Genomic DNA, 21065 nt, shown 5'->3' with positions numbered 1-21065 from the left:
AGAATTTATCTACCAGCCTTTCATTGTTCAAAATTTGTCCCAAGGGCATGATTAACACTTATCGGTTGCACACGCATGGGCTCCCAGTGGAAACCTTAGTATCTTGCTTCTGGGATAGGGAAGCCACAGGGCTAGAGAAAGAGATGTTCAGTGAGGATGGTGAGTTGCTGTTTTAGGGGCATGCTCGTGAACAACATGAGGAAATAGTGAGCGGCTACCACAGTGAGCCTGTTTGTCTGTAGAAACAGGGACCTCTCCCGTCAGACCGCAAGGCAAGTATATGGAGTTGGAGTGCATAAATTGACTCTGATATACATACGCTAGCTAAAGGAGCTCAGAGTTAAGGGAAATAGGATTGAGAATTCCTAGACAAATCAAATCATATCTCTTCCTCTTCTAAATTAGCCGGGCCTGGGCTATATCAAGTTTCTCCGAATATCTAAAGCACTCACCAACAAACTCTATATGAACATCTCCATTAGACTCCAAGAACTCTGCTACTGTAACTGATCCTTAGGGGTTTTTTGTTGTTGTTGTTTTTTGTTTTTTGTTTTTTCAAATGCCATTTCCTTCGCTGGCAAGTAAATTAGCAAAAAAGTCAAACACAAACCCCAAAGTGTGGCTGAAACAGTAACAGGGCAGTTAGAAAACATGCTACACGTGAAGAAAAGAAACACATCAATTGTCTTCAAAAGCAATGCTAAAAATTGCTCACATTAAACAATTTGTAAACAGAAGTACCTTTGAGGCTTCTGTACAAGTTAATATTTAACATATATTTTACTGAGATACTACAATCTCAAGATATAACCAGACCTATTTGGGGGTACATCATATACCTGGAAAATATTTACTTTATCTCAAAGAAAATATAACATAATGGGAAAGCATTTGAGGTATATTCTGGTTAACTTTCAGTGGAAAAAAGAAATTGGGGTGAAAAATATTAATGTATTTAAAATATGATGCTTAGCCCAGAGGGATTCTGCCTTAATCTGTTAGATCAGCTTCAACCAAAGATAGATAAGTTGCTGCTACAGTGAGGTAAGTTTGATCATAAAATGGACGAAAGTAACATCAGTTTTAGAAATTAGAAAGACTTAAAAGGACAATGGTAGACTAGATAATTTGGAGTAGTTCTCTGCTATGTATCAGAAAAGCTGGACAAAACATATTTTCTTTAAGGCATGGGAGAGCTAACATGTTAGTGAAAAGTTACTAGTTTGGGATCCTGAGGTACAAAAGAGAACCAGAAAAGTGTGCCCAGCTTTGTAACCACTTTACATCTCCCCCCCCCCATCCCACCTCACCCAATTTGGAAGAGGAAGAGTTAGAGAATGAGTAGTACCTTTGAATGAGAGAAGAGAAACAGTCCAGAGACTCCCAAAGGGAGTTTCCGGTTCAATGCCTTACTTTGGTTTGGAACTCTGGAGGAATGGGCGTTCAGATAATAGGGGTGAAGGACAAGGATAAGAATGAAGGGTATAGGACTTGCAGGACTATTGCTCAGCTTAAAATCATCTCAATACATGAAGTTGGATTAAGATGATCCCCATCTTGCTAATGCTTCCAGATGCCTGGTTGAGAGAAAAGTAAATCCTCTCTAGAAATTAAAACATTATCTTCTTTTCTAGAATATTTTTAAGGGAGCTCTGTAAACACATTATCTGGGGCAGGGGTTTGGGGAAAAGCAGGCACAGAAAAGCAATGCTACTGAAAAACAGCAAAAACAAACAATAGAAACAGACCCACAAGAACTTCAAATTTGGAGTTAATACTTACTCTGCTCAAGGACATAAGATAAGATTATAAATTTTAGTAAAGAACTGAAATCTACTTCTTAAAATAGAAATTCCAGAACATTTGAAAAACTAATTACCAAAATTAAGATCTCAGTGAACAGACCTGACAATAAATTTAAGATAATTGAAGAGAAAATTAGCAAACTGAGGTATAGGTCAGAAGAAAATTTTCAGAATGAAGCATAGAGAGACTAAAGAATGAAAAATACAGAAAAGAAAAAATATAAATTATAAAAGGATATAGTATAAAAGCCTAAGATGAATATAATGAGAATTCCAGAAGAACAGAAAGAGAATGGATATATAACAGCAGTTATAGTTAAGGAGAAAATGGCTGAGAAGGTAACCAAATTGATCAAAAAAAATCAAGCCACATTTTCAAGAAACCATACAAAGCACAAGTAAGAAAAACTAGAAGAAATCAACACCTGCTCACATTGTGGTTTAACTGACATTGAAAACAATGCTGAAAAAAAAAAAAAATCCAAAGAGAAAAATCATAACAGAAATTTTCAGAAAAAGACCACAGACTGACATCTGAGCCCTCAACACAACAACATAAGCAAAAATAAAAACAAAAACAAAAAATGATCCAGAAAGCTATATTTAAAGCTATACTTAAAATATTTAAATAAAATAATGATTTAAGTTAGAATTATATGCATAGCCAAAATGTCCTCCAAAGATAAAGATGAAAGGAAATTAAGATATTTTCAGACCAACAAAAACAGAAAATTCATCTCCAGCGGACTTGCATTTAAAACATTTTTCAGGCTGAAAAAAATTTATCCAAAAAGAAATTCAAAAACTCAAGAAGTAATAAACAAATATGGTACCTATGTGGGTGAATCTAAATGAATAAAGTATCTGATAAAAAAAAAACTTCTGCAATGGGGCGCTTGAGTGGCTCAGTCGGTTAAGCCTCCAACTCTTGGTTTCAGCTCATGATTTCATGATTTTGTGGGTTCGAGCCCTGCATTGGGCTCCGTGCTGGCAGCACGGAGCCTGCTTGGGATTCTCTGTCTCCCTCACTCTCTCTACCCCTCCCCCACTTGCCCTGTCTCTTTCTCTCTCAAAATAAATAAATAAGTAAACTTAAAAAAAATTTTTTTGAAAAAATGAAAAACTTCTACGGTGAATGTCTTTGTGATGTTGCTATCCAAGGACCAAAACATAAAGGTATACATCAGTTTCAAATGTGCCTCCAAGCTAGCATCCCATAATGAGTTCAGCTCTCTCACCTTAGAGCTCTGCTGTATAATACGGTAGCCACTAGCCACATGTGGCTATTCTAAATTGAGATTTGTTATGAATCTCATGGACACATTGGATTTAAGAAACTTAATTTTTTTAATATATAAAAATCTTAATACTTTTATCGATTCAACATTATGGATATATTGGGTTAAATAAAATCTTATTAAAATTAATTTCATCTGCTTTTTTTAAAATTTGTTCTAATGTAGCCAATTATACTACCACAAATTTCAAAATTACATATAAGGTTCTTGTTCTATTTTTATTGGGGACTGCTGCCTTAGAGCATGAATTCCATTACCTCGAAATGGAAAGTTCCATGCTTGATACCCACTCTCTGAAATCACTGAATCACTAAAATCATATAGAGTTTATTAATAGTAGAGACATAGTAATTCACGAACACTATGTCTTTTTCTCTCTAAGGTAGTTTCTCAAATTTATTTATCGCTTTGAGAGTTATGTCGACTCATCAAACAAGATGGGTCGACATAAAACTAGATCTTTAAGAACTAGATCTACTTTTGGGGCTCAGTCGGTTGAGCCTCGGACTTCGGCTTGAGTCATGATCTCACGATCTGTGAGTCTGACCCCCACGTCGGGCTCTGCGCTGACAGCTCAGAGAGTGGAGCCTGCTTCCGATTCTGTGTTTCCCTCTCTCTCTGCACCTCCCCCACTCGCACTCTGTCTCTCTCTCTCTCCATCAAAAATAAAATAAACATTAAAAAAAAAACACAAAGGGGCGCGTGGGTGGCTCAGCCGGTTGGGCATCCGACTTCGCTCAGGTCACCATCTCAGGGTCCGTGAGTTCGAGCCCCGCGTCGGGCTCTGGGCTGATGGCTCAGAGCCTGGAGCCTGCTTCCGATTCTGTGTCTCCCTCTCTCTCTGCCCCTCCACCGTTCATGCTCTGTCTCTCTCTGTCTCAAAAATAAATAAAACATTAAAAATTTTTTTTAATTAAAAAAAAACCACAAAACACTAGATCTACTTTTAAGGATATAGTTGGACGGAAAAATGCAGATTTTCAATTGTAGGAGCAGCTTCGCACTTTACACATTCTCCCCACGGAATCACCTTCTTGGTAGGAGCTCATCCTATCAGCACAAGTGGAAGCTCAAGTCACCTTTGGAATTATAAAATATTCAATTACTAAAAAAGGAAAGGAGGTATCTCTTAGAGATGGTTCGTGTTTGTTATTTATTACAGCATCTTGGCAAATACTTCAAGGTTTTGACATGCGAACAGCACTGTGAACAGTACATGGGACATGAAATGATCCATGAAGACCAGCCCATAAACTACAAATGTGGATGTCCACACACACACATCCATGATGGCACCACAGAGGACACAAAGACACGAGGCAAAAAGCATTATGCGCCTGTATGTGGGTATATATAATATGCATATGATAATTCTCCCCTCTCAAACCCAAAGGGACATCTCCTGTGCTCTTCCTCCAGAACGTTCAGTAACCACGTATCCAGGAGACAATATTTTTTCTGTGACATGATCTTTTATCTTCGGGTCTCGTTCTTGTTCTCTTGTGGGTGAGGTGCCGGAGATAAAGAAGTGGTACTATAGGAAATGTACCAACAATTCGTGAGAACAAAGTAGTTCTACCCTTCTTTCTACTTCTACCAAACATGAAGCCAAGAATATGATCCAATTGGCACATTGCCATCTCCACCTGGTACAGGATGAAGTCAAGAGGGGACAGATACTTGAGAAAATAATTTCAAATGTGCCCATGAATTAACCCCTGGCCGTATCCCAGCGCCATTTCTTCAAATTATCGGCCCTAATATTTATGCTTCTATTTTGTATATAAGGTCATTCACAACCTCACTCGTGCCAACCTTTCCAACTTCATCTCCCATTACCCTGACGCGTGGCCTTTGCACTCCAGAAAGACCAACTTTCTTATACTGTCCTGCACACGCCGTTTTCTTTCACACTTAACACTTCTTCCCACATGCTTTGACTTCTATCTGGAGTGTTCTTCCTCACTCCCTCTGGTTGCTTAAATCTATTCGTTCTTTATGGCTAAGTTTATATTTCACACCTCAGTGATCCTTCACCTCATCAAAAATGATTTTTGAAATCCATTTTGAAACATTTTTAGACTAGTCTGTGAAAAACATGGGAAACAACATAACTTAATCTAGAGCAATTTTAAGGATTTCATGTACAATTATTCGCATGTAATGATTATGTAGAAACTTAGAGTATATGCTCCCATACGTGTATATGAATAGATACATACTTTTGCAATTGCCAAAGGAAGATGGTACGAGGCATTCTGTATACACAAATATGTGCACATACGATATTTATGTTAACGAAAAAGCAAATTGTGCCACTATATTTGTAATGTTTTGGAAACAAAATCATTTTTAGCAGTAACCGGAGATATATTTACCATTATTTTGTCGTTACACGATTTCCTCACTGAAATGACTGAAATACGTGAGTTTATAAAGAAAAAAAAATAAACTACACGATATGCAAAGGGATACCAAATTAAAATTTCAACTTCAGTCAAGACAACAAAAACATGTTTCTCTTCAAATTTAATTTCCATGAGAAACTATTCTAAATTAAAACCTTCCAGTGCAGTGTCCTTCCATTTTTTGCATTTTTACTACCTAGAGATCAAACGGTTTGACACAGCAAAAATTCTGGTAGGTTAGGAAGAAATGCTGATTGGTTTGTTGGCTGGTGGCCGGGGGAATGTTATGACCGAGTAATTATGTGTTCTGGACAGATGCATTAACCAGGCTTGGGGCTGGAGCCACTGGATATTATTTTAGTCATAAGGCTAGAGGAACTGAATCATTTTCAAAGCATTGGCTGGCTGACATTGCCTTACTGATGCCTGTTCCAATGACTCTCTGGCAGTAACTTCCAACGCTGCACTTATGACATGGTAAACAAAAACTACATTAAAGGTTTGCTTTTTAATCATGAAGGAGTTCAACATTTCCACTAAGCTCTCTCGCTATTCATCAAGTCACATTGAAGGCTATTGCAGATTTTCACAGTCCTGTCTTCTGACGGAAGAATTGTAGCAATGTAACAGGCAGAAAGGCTTGATTTTTGGCCAGCAATAAAAAGGCACATGATCAGAATTCAAAATGATAATGCACTTTTACAATCGCTCTTAACTATTAAATAGACCGAAAGCTGACAACGCCTTCTACTTTTCACCAGTGACTTACTTCAATTCATAAAATGCCATTCTCTATAAAGTATGTATGTTTAATGATCAGAAAAATATACATGATAATGAAATAATACGGTCAACACGATGGCTTTTGGCTTCTAGGAAAAGACAGTAAGTCCCATAATAACCGGTTAGCTTCAGATAACTTTTCGTTTTGTGCCATTTAGACTTGAAGCTTTACTTTGACATCCGGTACTAATCATAAATTTAATAATAATTTAATGGGAACCATGCTTAGTTATTGCAAATATTTTTATACTGGTTATTAAAAAACTTAACTAATAATTTTAATATGACTTAAAATAAAAGAATTTTTACCCTGAATGCTTTTGAGTTATAAGGGTATAGTGACATTTTTCTCAAATATAGCACTACTACAGTAAAATGCAAATAATAAAGTCAGATTTCAGGACATTGGAAGACTTGAATAGTTTTTTCGTAATAGCAAATGATTGACTTTGATAGCTGGCAAGGTAGGTGACAGAAAGATATGAAATTTCTAAGAAAAACACTTTAAAAGATGATTATAAATTAGTAATGAAATACATTAATATGATCATTAAAATCATTACAACCCCCTTATTATTTTTTATTAACCAACTCACTATTTAAAAAAAAAAAATTAATGAGCTCTGAATGCTATTCCCTTGTAGTAAAGGGTTATCAAAAGTCTGAAAGGGTCAGTTAATTGGAAGGCAGTTAATGAACTTGTTAGGAAGAATTTAGAAAAAGTCCCTCCTAAACCATCAAGCAGCTCCTAAAACAATATAAACTGACACTTTATGTAATGTCAAAGAAGAATTTACTGAGAGAAAAAAACCTTAAAATGTATCTGAAAAGCAAAAGCTTAATAAATGAGACCACAATGATAAACATGATGGAAAATGTCTTTCCCAGAAAATGAGAAACAAGAGAAAATTGGGGGGAAAAGAGGCAGAGTAAAGACATCAGTTCAATCATGTGCAGTCAAAATTATACCATGTTTTAAGAAATGGTGGTTTATGATTCCAAAATACAGGATACATTGAAATGTACTACGTTAAGAATTGATAACAAGTCTAAATAGATCAAAATATTAAATATATACTAAAATATTATGATACTATAACTATACTATAATGAAACATTTTTGCCCATTAGAATTTAACACATGAACTACAATTAACAGAAATATTTTACAGGGAAAGAATGTGCTGTATTTCAACATTGAGGACACACTGTAAAAACAGCTCGTTTTAAATTTTTCTTTTTTCCTTTGCCCTTGGGACTCAAATATTTTCAGAAAATAATTTTTTTACTGTAATCATTTTAGTAAACTTATTTTTCTCTAAGTTGTTTTTAATTCCACGAATAGTGTTCACTAGTGGAACTAATTTATTGCCATCTAAACAAAAGGATAAATGAGTGGAATGTGGATTAGTGCTATTTTATCATATATGGTATATTCAAGTCCTTTCTGAAAAATGAGAAATTAAAATAGTTGATAGTGTTGGTTAGGTTGTAAAATTAAAATATTTAATGCAATATCTGCCAATAACATATTTACAAAATATCATGAATAAATTTTTTCCCAATAAATGGATTTATTTTTGTTTACAATTCTAGTATTCAGTATTCGTTTCACTACTTAACCTATCCTCAGGCATTGTTTTCATTCAGTATATATATTGGGGTATTTATATATTATAATAATTGTATATACATCAGTTATAATAATTGCCTGTTTAACTGTAAGAAATTCTAGGACTCATTTTTCTCAAATGTTTTCATAAGATGCTTTTTGATTTTTAAAACCTATTCAATCAGATGTTCACCTTGCTGAAGTACCAAAAAAAAAAAAAGGGGGGGGATAGGAGGGGAAAGACTTAAAAAAAAAAGTCTCTGAATGAGCAAAGGATAAAATAAGGGGAAAATATTAAAAGGTATTCTGTTACCATGAAGTGTAGTGAATGTGAATTTAGTCTGGAGTGACCTACATTAAATACAGAAACTTATACGATTATTTTCTCTGATGGACCTAAGGAAAATACATTTTCAAACAAGCCAAAAAAAAAAAAAAAAAGAGTACAAACAAAAGAATCCATGTTAATGTGAACTGATCCTCCACTAATGATTTTCTTAAAAGGAAAAAAAAGAAACTCTCTATAAAGCCTAAACAAGACAGAAAAGACCCACAGACACACATCTGTCATATGTTTGCTGCTTTATAGTTACTGCTTTAAGAAAGGATGTGAGTTATGAAGTGAGTCCTTTTGTAAACATTCTAATAAAGTCTGGGTAAGATATACAAGACATCAGAACCCTTCAAGCTGCTGTTCTCTAAATAATACTAAGAATTGTATGAGAGTCTCCAAGGTCCTTGTATAAATTGCTACACCAACTGAAAACACTAAGCTGCTGTACCATTTTTTAAATCCTTTTATGAAAACCTGTGTTACTCTTCTGTTTCCCAGAGAGGTGAGAACACAGCAGTGAAGAATCTATATTTTATAAGATGTCCATGCTTTTTGGAGGAAGGAGCCAGAACATTTACTTTATGAGCCCTGATTTTGTTTTCCCCCCTAAAACCTCAAACCATTAGCTCTATTGAGGGTACCAAGGATGACATTAGCAAGACCACATTCTAGGCATTTATTCTTTAAAAAGACATCAGTGAGGGGGGCACAGAAAAGCCAATTAACCTCTGATCAGTTTATCAACTGTAGTCTTTAAAAACTGAAATGAAAAGAAAATAGATTTTAAAAGCATAGAACAAACAGTAGAATATCTCCTCATGTTCTCCCTTGTCTTTTCTAATAAATATTTTTGAACCCAATAAGTTAAATCCTTTGTGATTAATTTCCACAGACTGTTTAAATAACTTAAATTCCTTCCTGTCTTCAGACTATAGCATTGCTAGTTCAATCCTATTCCTGGTGACCCTCCTGACTTTTAATAGCTTATTTTTATTATTCCTTTCTAAACAAACCAACTCCCGAAAAGGGAAATGTTAAAAATCATAGAAATTAATTCCAATAGTTAAAGAAAAAAAAATTTTTCTTGGTTTCTAAGGATATTTAAAGAGAAGGAAAATGTTAATATCGCGAGAAAATCTGAAGCTGAAGTAAATAAATAAATAAATAAATAAATGATCTAACTCAAATCCACAAGGCGCTGTCAGATTATTGATTGTTAACAAGTTTTAATTGTTTAATGACCGGTTACAGTGTTAACAGTTCGAAACAACAAAGAAATACAAACAAAATGACAGAAGAAAAAAGAAGTTGAAAACCAAAAACGAACAGTATAGATTATGTGTATGGTTCCTGTAGAATGTGGGACTATAATACACTTCTTAAAAGTCTCCAATTAATGTTTACTATTATCTCATAAGGATTTATGTTCCTTAAATGTAATGTTAAATTTAGTCTGTGACTCTAACATCAGGAATTTATTTTATTTTCTACAATAGGAATCACCTACGGAAAAGAGTGGCTACTGCAAAGTTAGATGTTAAAAAAAGAAAAATAGAGCCAAGTGTTTGAGATAATAGGAGTTATAAAGATATTTTAATTCTTACTTGCCTTTCTCCTAACAACACCCGGCAACTCTGGGACCCTCACCCTCTTTAACTGATGCTATATAATATTTATGCACACATGACAACAAAATATGTTTCAATAAAAATATATTCGAGCTAGCAAAGCAAAATTGCTTTAAGCTTTTGATCTGCCTCATAGCTCACATCTCTGAAAGTCTTTTCCTTTCAACAGTTACATTCAAAAAGTCAAAGATATACAGCTGACGATTCAAGCTGAACGGCACCACGATAAACTATGGTTTCTCCTGAAGATAAAATACATCATAAATCGGTGCAACACTTACCTCATTTTAAATATTACTGTCTCCTTTTATCAGGTAACACTAGATGACCTCCTCTTACCTCCCTTCTTCCCATATTTTACGTGGGATTTTAATTCTATACAATGATCACAACCAGAATTTTTTTTTAATTAAAATAGGATATATGGCTTTAAAGGCTTAGGTTATCTGATAGATTTAATTTAAAAAAAAAAATAATGAGGACAGATTGACTTCTGATGCCCTGTAAAATGCGGCAATAATGGAATTATATCCATCTTTAAATTGCGGTAACTTTTTATATTTAGCTGCAGTTTATCACATGATATAAAATGATAGGCAACATGGTTTAATAAAATGGAAATGCATTCACAACTAAATGGCAAAGAAAGATTTTCCAGGGAGTGTATGACAACATAATATGTAGCTTTTTCTCATTAAAATTTCTATGCATGAACTACAGTGGCCCCATCAACACTGTATTTCCAGGGAAACACTTGATTTATACCGTCCAATCTCTAGCCAGAAGTTATATCCTTTTTCTGGGTACTGAAATCTGGATTACACTCCCCAAACTATGAAATGTGTTAAATGCACTAGTGTAAATCCTGATTATCATCTACACAGCTTTGGATCCCTAGCCTTCATCTTTCCTGGCCTGTTGAGAGGAGGGCTTTCTTCGTTGGCTGAAGTAAAGAGGAAGAAGGGGTCCCCTGGTCGGGAGAGCAGATGTGAGGGAGGGACCCACGGGCAGCAGATGGCCAGTCACCTGGCCGCTGGTCTGTCCTTTTCCTTCCAGGGCTGCCCCCAGCACACACTAGTGCGGCCCTTCCAGATACTTCGGTCTTGTCTATCCCTGGGGAACACCAGTCACGAAGGGTTTTTTTTTTTTTTTTTCCCATTTCACAGTTGCTTTTATCTGAAACTGGGGCTGGGAATAGAAACCTGTGGACTCAGCCCCCTGACTCAGGCTCCCGAAGTACTCCGTCTCCTGAGTTCTTATCCTTCCAAGACACCTCAGGCAAAAGCCACCTAACGCACTCTTAAATGTATCCTTTCATTGAGAGGTCCGTTGCCCCTGTACTCTGATAACACACGTTTAGGGAGCTTCCCAAGCTAGCTGAACATCTCTGTATTGACTCAGTCCATCCTTTTTTTAAAATTAAAAAAAAAAAATTCGTTTATTTTTGGGAGAATGCAAGTAGGGAGGGGTAGAGAGAGGGGGACAGAGGATCCAAAGGGGCTCTGCACTGACAGGCTGACAAGAGGAGACCGGATGTGCGGCTCGAACTCACCAACCTCGAGATCATGACCTGAGCTGAAGTCAGAGGCTCGATGGACTGAGCCACCCAGATGCCTCAGGTCAACCCATACTTTTTAAAAATTATTCTTTTGGGGCTCCTCGGTGGCTCAGTCGGTTAAGCGTCCGACTTCGGCTCAGGTCATGATCTCACCGTCCGTGAGTTCGAGCCCCATGCGGGGTTCTGTGCTGACAACTCAGAGCCTGGAGCCTGTTTCAGATTCTGTGTCTCCCTCTCTCTCTGCCCCTCCCCCGTTCATCCTCTGTCTCTCTCTGTCTCAAAAATAAATAAAAATTTAAAAAAAAAGAATTGTTTTTTTAAAAAGTAAGAAAATAAAAAGTATTCTTTTTTACTATACCAAGACTGCTTACCGTGTGAGAGGTTTACCTACATGAGTAAATTATATAAGTTATTTTCACATAGTATGAAAAAGAAATAAAATGCCTTTTATACAATCCTACTGCTTTCAAAAGCTTCCATTGAGAGCATATTTTGTGAGGATTTTCAGTTAGTGGTAAGAGATTTGTCTTGAAGTATATCAAACCGGTTCACCACCCCAGGCTCTATGGGAGCACGTCACCCATTCGCCATACCGCTGCCTCGAGTTGACCTGGGGTTAACAGTGCTGTCTACAACCTTGGAAACCAGTTCGTCATATTCCTGAGGCCCCAACTATACTTGAAGGGTGAAGTACCCAGAATTGAAGACTACTGGTTTTCTTTCTCCCAACCTCTAAGCAGCATTATGTCTACACTGTAGTTTTCTTTTCTTCCTTCCTACTAGGGGGGGAAAAAAGTCCTTATTTTCCACAGATAAACTTCTCTACCTCTCCTCTACCTGCGCTTAATCCCATCTCCCAAGGACTTCGCCATCATCAGTGGTCTGCTCTTGCCTCTGCCGCAGACCCTTTCCAATATACCTTCAAAGACAGATGGATCCAGTCGGGAGAAAAAAAAAAAAAAAAAAAAAAAAAAAAACACTTCATATATCCCTGCCACCTTCTTCCAGCTATTTTGTCTGTTTCTATCCTTCTTTTCATTGCTGGAAACTTCCCGAACACCCAGTCTTCTCCTTCTGTGACACATGAGCCAGTCATCTTAATTACCTGTTTCATGTCTATATTCACGAGAGATCCCTAAACTCCATAAAGTTGGAGATTAGGTCATCTTGTTTCAGGCTGTGCCCTCAATGCCTAATACATTTTCTGGCACATAGTAAACATTCAAAAAATACTGCTTGTATTGGATTATTTCATTTTAATGAGTGCTTCCTTTGTTTTCTTACCACTTTTTACTACTCCCGCCCCTCCATTCTCATGAAAATGTACACTCAAAAAATACATGGTTTATACTTTCTCAATAACTACTTACAAATCAATAAATAAGATAACATTTTCTCAACCCTCATTTTTTTTTTTTTTTTTTTGATCCTTAAGAATCAGATACTGATGAGGACACTTTCTCTGGGGAGACTCCAGCATTCAGCCTCCCCCTCTCCTCAGGCTCCAGTCACCGTGACTTTGTCTCCATCTCTTTGCTCTGAGCTTTACAAACTGACCCCAACACCTACACCCCAACTCCCTTGCCTGGAATGTTACATTGGCTCCAATATTTCCCATCTCAATTCACACTAAGAAAGCTTCTTGCTGTTTGTATTATTAATGTCTTATCCTGGCATTCAAAGCCCTTCATAATCTGTACCTTAATCTCTTGCCATACCTCCCAAATTATTTATAGTCTGCCTGATCTACTTACTGAGACCACAAGGGTCTTATATTTACCTTCCTAGGACCTTTGCATAATTGCCCTGCCTGGAATGCTACCCCCTCATTTCAGCCCATTCAAATATCTATCTTTTAATATTAAGTCCGAATGCTATTTCTTCATTAAGACCCAACAAAGAATTCCAAGTATATGGTGTCCATCTGAACATTATTTCAGAACGTATTTATTTTATTTGGTTAGTTTTGATACAGCTTCGTAATACATTCTTGGTATTCAAAATGCAAGGGGTGCAAAAGTGTATATAAAGAAAAGTGTCTCTCTTCCAACCCCATCCTTCAACCAGTTAAGTTCCTCTTGGAAGCAACCAACATTATCAGCTTCTTGTGTATCCTTCTAGAGATATTTTATTAGAAGCAAATAAAATTTACTGACTTGTGATATGTTCAGCATTTTGTACCAAGCAAATATGTATCTATTTATCTCCTTTATAGTTATTTAACATTTTGAGTACTTACATATTATCTTCCCACTTATGGAGACTGTGTGCCTTCGCTTCCTTATAGAAATATCTGTCACACAAATATTCCTTGATTGATTGTGCCATTCTTTCTTTCAAGTTTGGGATAGACTATTCAATGGTAAGACTGACTCTCCGCCACCTTCCTCCTCAATTAAGAAGGATAAAAAAGTAAGCGGTAGGTTTTTTTCAAACACTTCCTCCCCATCCACAGCCACTAAAGGAAAATTAAAGCATGACTAATCACATATGCAGATGTGCATTGTTTTAGTGCAATAGTTTAATGTGTTCCAGATATGAGCACATATTACCATATTTCCTTTGGTTCTGATACATCTGCTGATACAAAGATTCACAGAATCACGGATTTGTAATGGACGATTCTGTTTCCTTTTAGAAATCTCCCGTTTCTGCAGCATTCCAAATTCACTGAAGGCATGTTTGCGAAACTTTCGTTTCGTAACTGTGTTCGTCTCCACTTCACGTAGCACATATTAGACATGACATGAGAGCCCACCCACCTTGTTATTGCTTCCTGATACCCCCCAGCTTCTTCTTCTTATTTTCAATGTATATACCAAACTGTGAAACAAAAAAAACCCCAAATATTTTTTTACATAAAGCTATAAAGTAATACTCAGGGGTCAAGCGCTGGAATCCATAACCCAGCACTATGCCTCCAATACTAACCTAAACGCAGTACATAATCAAGTACATGTTTGTCATCAAAGGCTTTACAGGGTCAATAGAGAGCCAAAGGAGATAAGCTAGAATCCTTCAAAATCCAGTAAAGAGTCTTAACTATCACATTGGGTGGATCAAACTGGTGTCATAGGTGCCAGCTATTTCCCTGAGTTCACAGTATACAAAACAGAACTTTAATGTCCATGGCACACATGTCCCTTCAGTTGGGATATTTCTAACTAGCCTTGCACTGAAAATAATGCTCACAGTCTCAATATTAATTATAAAGGTCTAATTTTTCTTAGGAAATAGGATCTTGAACCAATAACTAAAATTCTAGCGACTCCTGGGTGGCTCAGTGGGTTAAGCGTCCGACTCTTGATTCGGCTCAGGTCATAATCTCCTGGTTGGTGGGTTCAAGCCCCATGTCAGCTGCAGGGAGCCTGCTTGGGATTGTCTCTCTCTCACCCTCTCTCTCTGCCCCTCCCCTGCTCATACTCTCTGTGTCTCAAAATAAATAAATAAACTTTATAAAAAGTAAAACTCTAGTTTTAGAGAGTCAGTCTAAATTATTTTATCTATCAGCACTAACACTTTAAAATATTTGATTTTTTTCTTCTCAGAACTCTATGGAAAATACTAGTATTTCAGGATTAAGAACTTTAGTAACTCATTAAATCACCAGAATTGTAATATACTTCTGGTTTTGGTTATTTTTCTTAATGGTATATTTCCTTCCCAACTAAACACACACATATAAAATTGTTATAAGCTTACTTTTATTCCTATGGGCCTTTCACCAAGAAGAGTCTCATAAGCATAAAGCTGTAAAGTATAAAGTATAACGTAGTAAGTCACAAAATATTCAAGACTGAGTGGGATTCAGTAGGATTCAATAATTCTGATTCATCACAAAGACCGATTTTATTTTTTATCCTCTATTTTGATAGATGTCGTTTTGGGTTTTATTTCCGACCGTGGGTCTATATTATCATCAGTGGCCTGAACATTTACCAGCTAAGGAATTAAGTAAAATTTAACGGGTAAGGCTACTGCTCACGTGAGATGTTAAGATACTGTTAAGGCAGGTTGGAAGCACTTAGCTTTGATAGGCATGATATATAGCTGGGGAAGTAGGTGTACCCGAATAATTATGTTGTCTTTGAAAGAGTGGTCTATTTCTACGTAGACTAGCCAATGAGACTGAGGTGGAACTTGTCAAATTTACAGGAAGTAATTAAAGAAGCAGAGATTCTCTTTTTTTACTGGCTGTTTCTGGATTACATAGAGATTATGAAGAGAGACAAGAAAAATGACGGAGCAGCCTGAACAGCCCATCAAACTCTCTACTAAGAAAATTGTTGTTCTCCATGAATAAACTTCCTAATTAACAAACACTTGTTGTTTTCAATTTATACTGTCCTGGTTGCACTTTTCCACGCAAAAATATTTGATTTCTATGTTGTAGCAAAAACACAGGGATGTTTATTCCCCAGAGGACTTGTTCCCTGTCTCACCAGCATTTTGTAATCCTCTCCATCCCCAATTCCTTTGGTTGGTCGCCATCTGGCATTGTGCCTTTGATTTTATGAATAAGGTCCCCAATTGTTTCTGCAGCTGTTATCAGTACGGTCTGACCTGTTGCGAATGGGGATAACAGAGAAAAATATCTCCACGACTTTCACAGAATTTCATTCCCGTGGCTCTCTTCCCAGACCTTGATTTTCTAGTGTGCATTCCTCAACACAGATGGTGACCTTACCAGACCCTTGGTTCGAGGAAGACATAAAAGTGAACCCTTTTCCAGCAATCATTGTTTATAAACATAGTTATGAATCTATGTATGAATGTGGGACCTATTAATTCTATACATACTATGTACATACATGGGATTATTTTCATTCATGGTCACCGATAATGCTTCTTACACAATTTCTCCCTACCTCCAACTGGTTGTTTCTTACGTCTACAGCGATGTCAGCATCTTCCATATTGGCCTCATGCAAAATAATGATTTTCAAACTGTACTCCCAAGAAGTGAAAGAGACAAGGATGCTGGGCTGCTACTAGCTTCATTTTCAGGTAATAAGTCCACCAACATCCTATCACCCAAGGCATTTCTTTTTAAATTTATTTCACGTGTTAGACTTCCAAGTAAAAGTCCTTTTGGAGAAGGGGTTTCCCTTGCTCATATGAAGGACAACAATTCGCTCACTACTAAAGGTGGCTCCTGGCCAGGGGAACCAATAGACAGATGAGACATTATTGTGGTTGAAAGGCCCTTTATTAGCAACCTCCCCCAAAATATCTCTCCTTGTGACAAAGCCATCTAGAATTTCCACTTCTGGTTCCACCTTTTTCGAAGGCATTGGAAACATCAGCTTTAGAGGAACTATAATAGATTGGACAGGAGGACACATTAAGCCATCCATTAGCACTTCATATGAATAAGTTTGTCTATCAACCCTTGGGACTTAATGATGCCTGGAGAAAACCTGATAAGTTTTGGTGGGGGAGGGGGATAGAGAAATGTTTCCTAAGTTACCCCTTCAGGGAACTGTAAGTTACCCGGTGGCTGGCAAGTGGAGAGGATAACAAGAAAAGGAATGGGATCCTGAGTAACAGGACAGAGATAGGAAACCCAGGCTCTGAAAAGTTGAGATTTGTGAGTCAAGTGGGGGGGGGGGGGCGCTGATGTCTAGTGAAGAGTGGAGGACAGCCCTCATCTGAACCTCCCCTGGGTCAGCAGAGCTCCTACCTCCAGATCACCAGAAATTTTCTTTTCTGATATGAATACTGTATTCTTCTGATCATGTCAATGATAAATATTTTTGTTTTAACTGAATTTTACTAGAAAGCCTTCTGTTGTCACCAATACCAAAAATAATGCCTAACATATATTCACCCTGAGTTCTGTTTCTTTCATAAAACACATCCACTCTTCCCCAAATTCAGGTAAGGAAGTTCTTAAATCTATGCACCATTTTTTTTTTTTAAATACACACTGACATTTTATGCCCCTATTTTTGCACTGAAAGATGTTGCTAAAGGCTCTTCTAGGGTACAAAGGTAAAATGTGATGCCACAAATTCTCTAATGATATTCTCCCTGCAGCAAGGTAGAGGCAGAATATTTACTTAATTTCCACAACTTGTAACATGAAGGGAGAAGAAAAAAAGCCTGTTAGGTCTAGTTTTTACATTACATTCAAGTGATAAGTAAAATTGAGCTATATCTATGACTCACTATGTGCAAATTAGTATTCCACATCTCCAGGCCTGCCCTGGCAGAAGATTCCCTTAAAGCATACCTCTGCACACACACTAATTTTGTGCTTTGGCATTGACGGTGATCCTTGGCTAACTCCAAAGCCAAGTTTGCAGGCAGCCTAACTTTAGGAAGGAAGAAGCCAACAAGACTGGATACTATAAAGACTGTGTAAAGTTTCAGTAAATGTCAACTTCAGGTGAGCGTGGGAGCTAACGGGGAGGTGGCAGAGAATATTACTGAAATGAAATAAGAGCTCTACAGAAGATTTTCTTACCAGTTGTCCCCCCATTTGTGTATGAAATTTGCAGACGCACACAGCAATATTGCAACCTAATCCCTTGGCAGCTGAAAAGGTACTTTCAGGGGGCATTTCCCTTTTCTGCAGGCTGTGACGCCTGAACCCTCTCGCGGACCCATCGGAGAGTCACCCGGGATGCTCTCTGAGGCTGAAGAATGAATAGCCCTGCTGACCCCAGCAGTCTTCAGCCACCACCTCTGTGGGAAAGGACACCGCCCGGCGCGCCCCCTGGGCTGGAGGTGCCAGGCCCGTGCGAGTGTTCGCGCTCCCACCATGTCTACCGGTCCAGGCACAAGCAACAGCTGTGCCTGCCACCAGGTAAGAGCCTTTCTTTTGCGGGCTGCTGTCGGTCACTTTCAGAAAAAGCCACAGCGAAGTGCAAACACCTTTCCAAAGGTCTCGGCTACCTGGAATGCAGGCATCAACGCCTTGCTGATTTATCCATTCCTTTGATGATCAAATAAAGTGAAGCCCAGCTCCCCGCTGTTTGATGTGCGCCTCCATCCAGGCTTTTAGGGCTGTGCGAACCCGGGGGCGTCCTCGATGACTCACCCACTCCCCGCTTCCCAGTCCCCGCGAGTCTGCGAAGGTACAGTGATTCAGTGGTTGCCGGTGGCGGCGGGCTTTTCCTGCGCGTTCTGTTTCTTGTTCTCAAGATCTATTTACGCAAATTACTTCTTCCTTTCATTAACTAACCGGGCTTTATTTTCTTTTCTCTATACCAACCACGCACACATTCAGTGCCGGAGAACCAGTCAACGTTTTGTGTTCTTATTTATTTTTATTCCTGATGAGGCGGGTTCAAATCAAACAACAATGTCAGAGAAAATAAGCAAACAGGTCACGGTGCGCTTTTTGCCTTTTAAAAAAAATTATTATTATTATTATTATTATTATTATTATTATTCGAGTTTCTCTTTGCAGATCTTTTTAAATCCTCTTTGCATCAGGGGCAATTAAATGAGTATCCTTGCCCGCAAGTCAGAGTACAAGCTGGCAAGGAGGCCCGGCCAAACCCCTGGATCCCGAAAGCTTCCTTGTCCTGGTGTTAAAAGGGCAACTTTCCTTCCCACGGAAGGGGAGGCTTTCAGCTGAGAAAGAGAGAGGGACTGAAAGACCTTCCAGCAGAATCAGCCACTGTCTGCAGAAACCTGGCCAGCTTTGGCTGACCGTGAGAAGCTGCTAATTCTTCCCTAGGCAACACTTATGTCCCCTGAGGGGTGGAGGAGAGTGAGATCCCAGGTAGAGGGACGGTCCAAACAGGGATGCTGATGAAAACAGAAAATCCCCTCTGTCACCAGGGAACATGGCCTGCTTTTTGTTTTGAAGCTGGCCTCGTGTCACTGAAGATTCACGGGGCCAAGATTCCTTCGGGGACACTAAAAATATTGAATTGTTGACCTCATGGCTTGAATAATGACCAACGTTAGTCGACAGTGGCACGGAGTGCCCTTCTCCCCAATACCACACATGTGGAAATGGGCCCTGTGAGGGGAAAGAAATGGAGGGTCCTGTCTGCTATTTAGTGCCTCCGGCGCATTGTAGAAGGACTGGGGAAAGGGAGGCAGTGTGATTTAAACTACACGTAATCAAGAAACCTCTTAGGTGACAACAAGAGAGGTTCCAACCAGGTGGCCGGGACTGTGCCCTATGCTTTTATTTAAAAGCACATTCTCTCAGTGTACAGCCCAAAGTGAGTTCTAAGGCACACCTAACCCTCCCTGCTAGAGTGAAAGCTCCAGGAAAGGTTTTTGTTCTTTGTGAACTGCTGCGTCCCCAATGCCCGGACCCGTGGGCATTCAGGAGCTAGTTGTCGACTGAATGATAGAACAATGGAAGTCCTCCCCGCCTACAAACGCGCACGCACGCGGCAGCCCCCCCCCCCCACCCCAAGGATCAGACGGATTTGCAAATCATGACCAGTGAAAGCAAGAAGACCAGGCCACCCAGGAAAATAAATTTGGCCTCGACAACACCTTCACCTACTCTTTTATTCATAAAGAGGAGCGAAGTCACACCTGGGGTGCGCAGGGCAGTGAGCGCTTCTAAGGATCCTTCCTTGGGTTCTTAGAAGAGATCCTGCGAACTGGGGGCGCCGAGGGAAGGCGCCGTAAACATTCGCTTTGTAAAAATTAAGTTCATAAACGCCACGCTGCAGAGCTTTCAAACTGCCGTCTACCTAAAAGAAATCTATTCATTCAAAATGCAGCTGATGCATGGGCTTTGGAAACGGCTCTCGCGAGAGGATTGTTGCTCTTGGCCCTTCCTCTGGAGACTCTCACCCGGCTCCCCTCCGCTGGGTGCTTACGGAAAGGAAAGGGAATGGCCCGTGGCGAACGTCCCCGTTGTCTGGGTCGCTCACAGACCAGACCAGACCAGACAGCTGCCTCTCCCACCGCAACACCGTAGGAGATGCCGGCGATTGGTGCCGGCGGCCCCCTGCACGGCCCCCGTCACAGTCATCACACCCCCTGCCCTGGCTACTGACGGGGGCCATGCGCAGCTGCCATAATGTGTATAAAAGAATCTCAGCCAGACGTTGGTTTCCTCCGCTCTTGGAATGCTTTTTGGCAGATCCTCCACGTTTTCCAGGTCTCTGGGGAGTCTGAACGTACACTTTCTTTATTTCGGACTAGATTCCAAAGTGTTAACGGGATTGGGAACTTCCCACACTACCTGTCCGCCTCCCCTTTCGGCCGTCGGGGAGCAGGGGTGAACGCCCTGGCAAACGCGCGCCTTCCTCCCCGCGCGCGGGCGAACCGCTTTCGGGACGAGCACGGTTCACACCGTCCCTAGGTTGTGTGCTGCCTGACACCGGAGCGGCTGATCTGGACAAACTGAGCTGCTGCGGACGCCAGCTTTGGTGCGTCCCCAGGACGGACGCCGGGTCCGTGCGGGTGCGCTGAGGTCGCAGCGCGTCCCAGGCTCCCCGACTGCGGGGTCGCTTTTTTTTTTTTTTTCAGAGCCCACAGAAGCATCCCCTCATTGGGGTCCGTCCCTGGCACCTGTGGGGAGAGGAGCGGGCGAAGCAGGGCCCGAATTGATGGGGGTGGTTTTCGAGGGAGAGGAATTGGAAAATTGGTGAACGCGTCTGCTGACCTTGGGTTATTCCGCTTGGAGGCTGATCGCCAGAGAGGTCGGGTGGT

The sequence above is a fragment of the Lynx canadensis genome, chromosome B1 (genome assembly GCF_007474595.2).
Source record: "Lynx canadensis isolate LIC74 chromosome B1, mLynCan4.pri.v2, whole genome shotgun sequence".
Lineage (NCBI taxonomy): Eukaryota > Metazoa > Chordata > Mammalia > Carnivora > Felidae > Lynx > Lynx canadensis.
Note: the sequence above shows the minus strand (reverse complement) of the source record.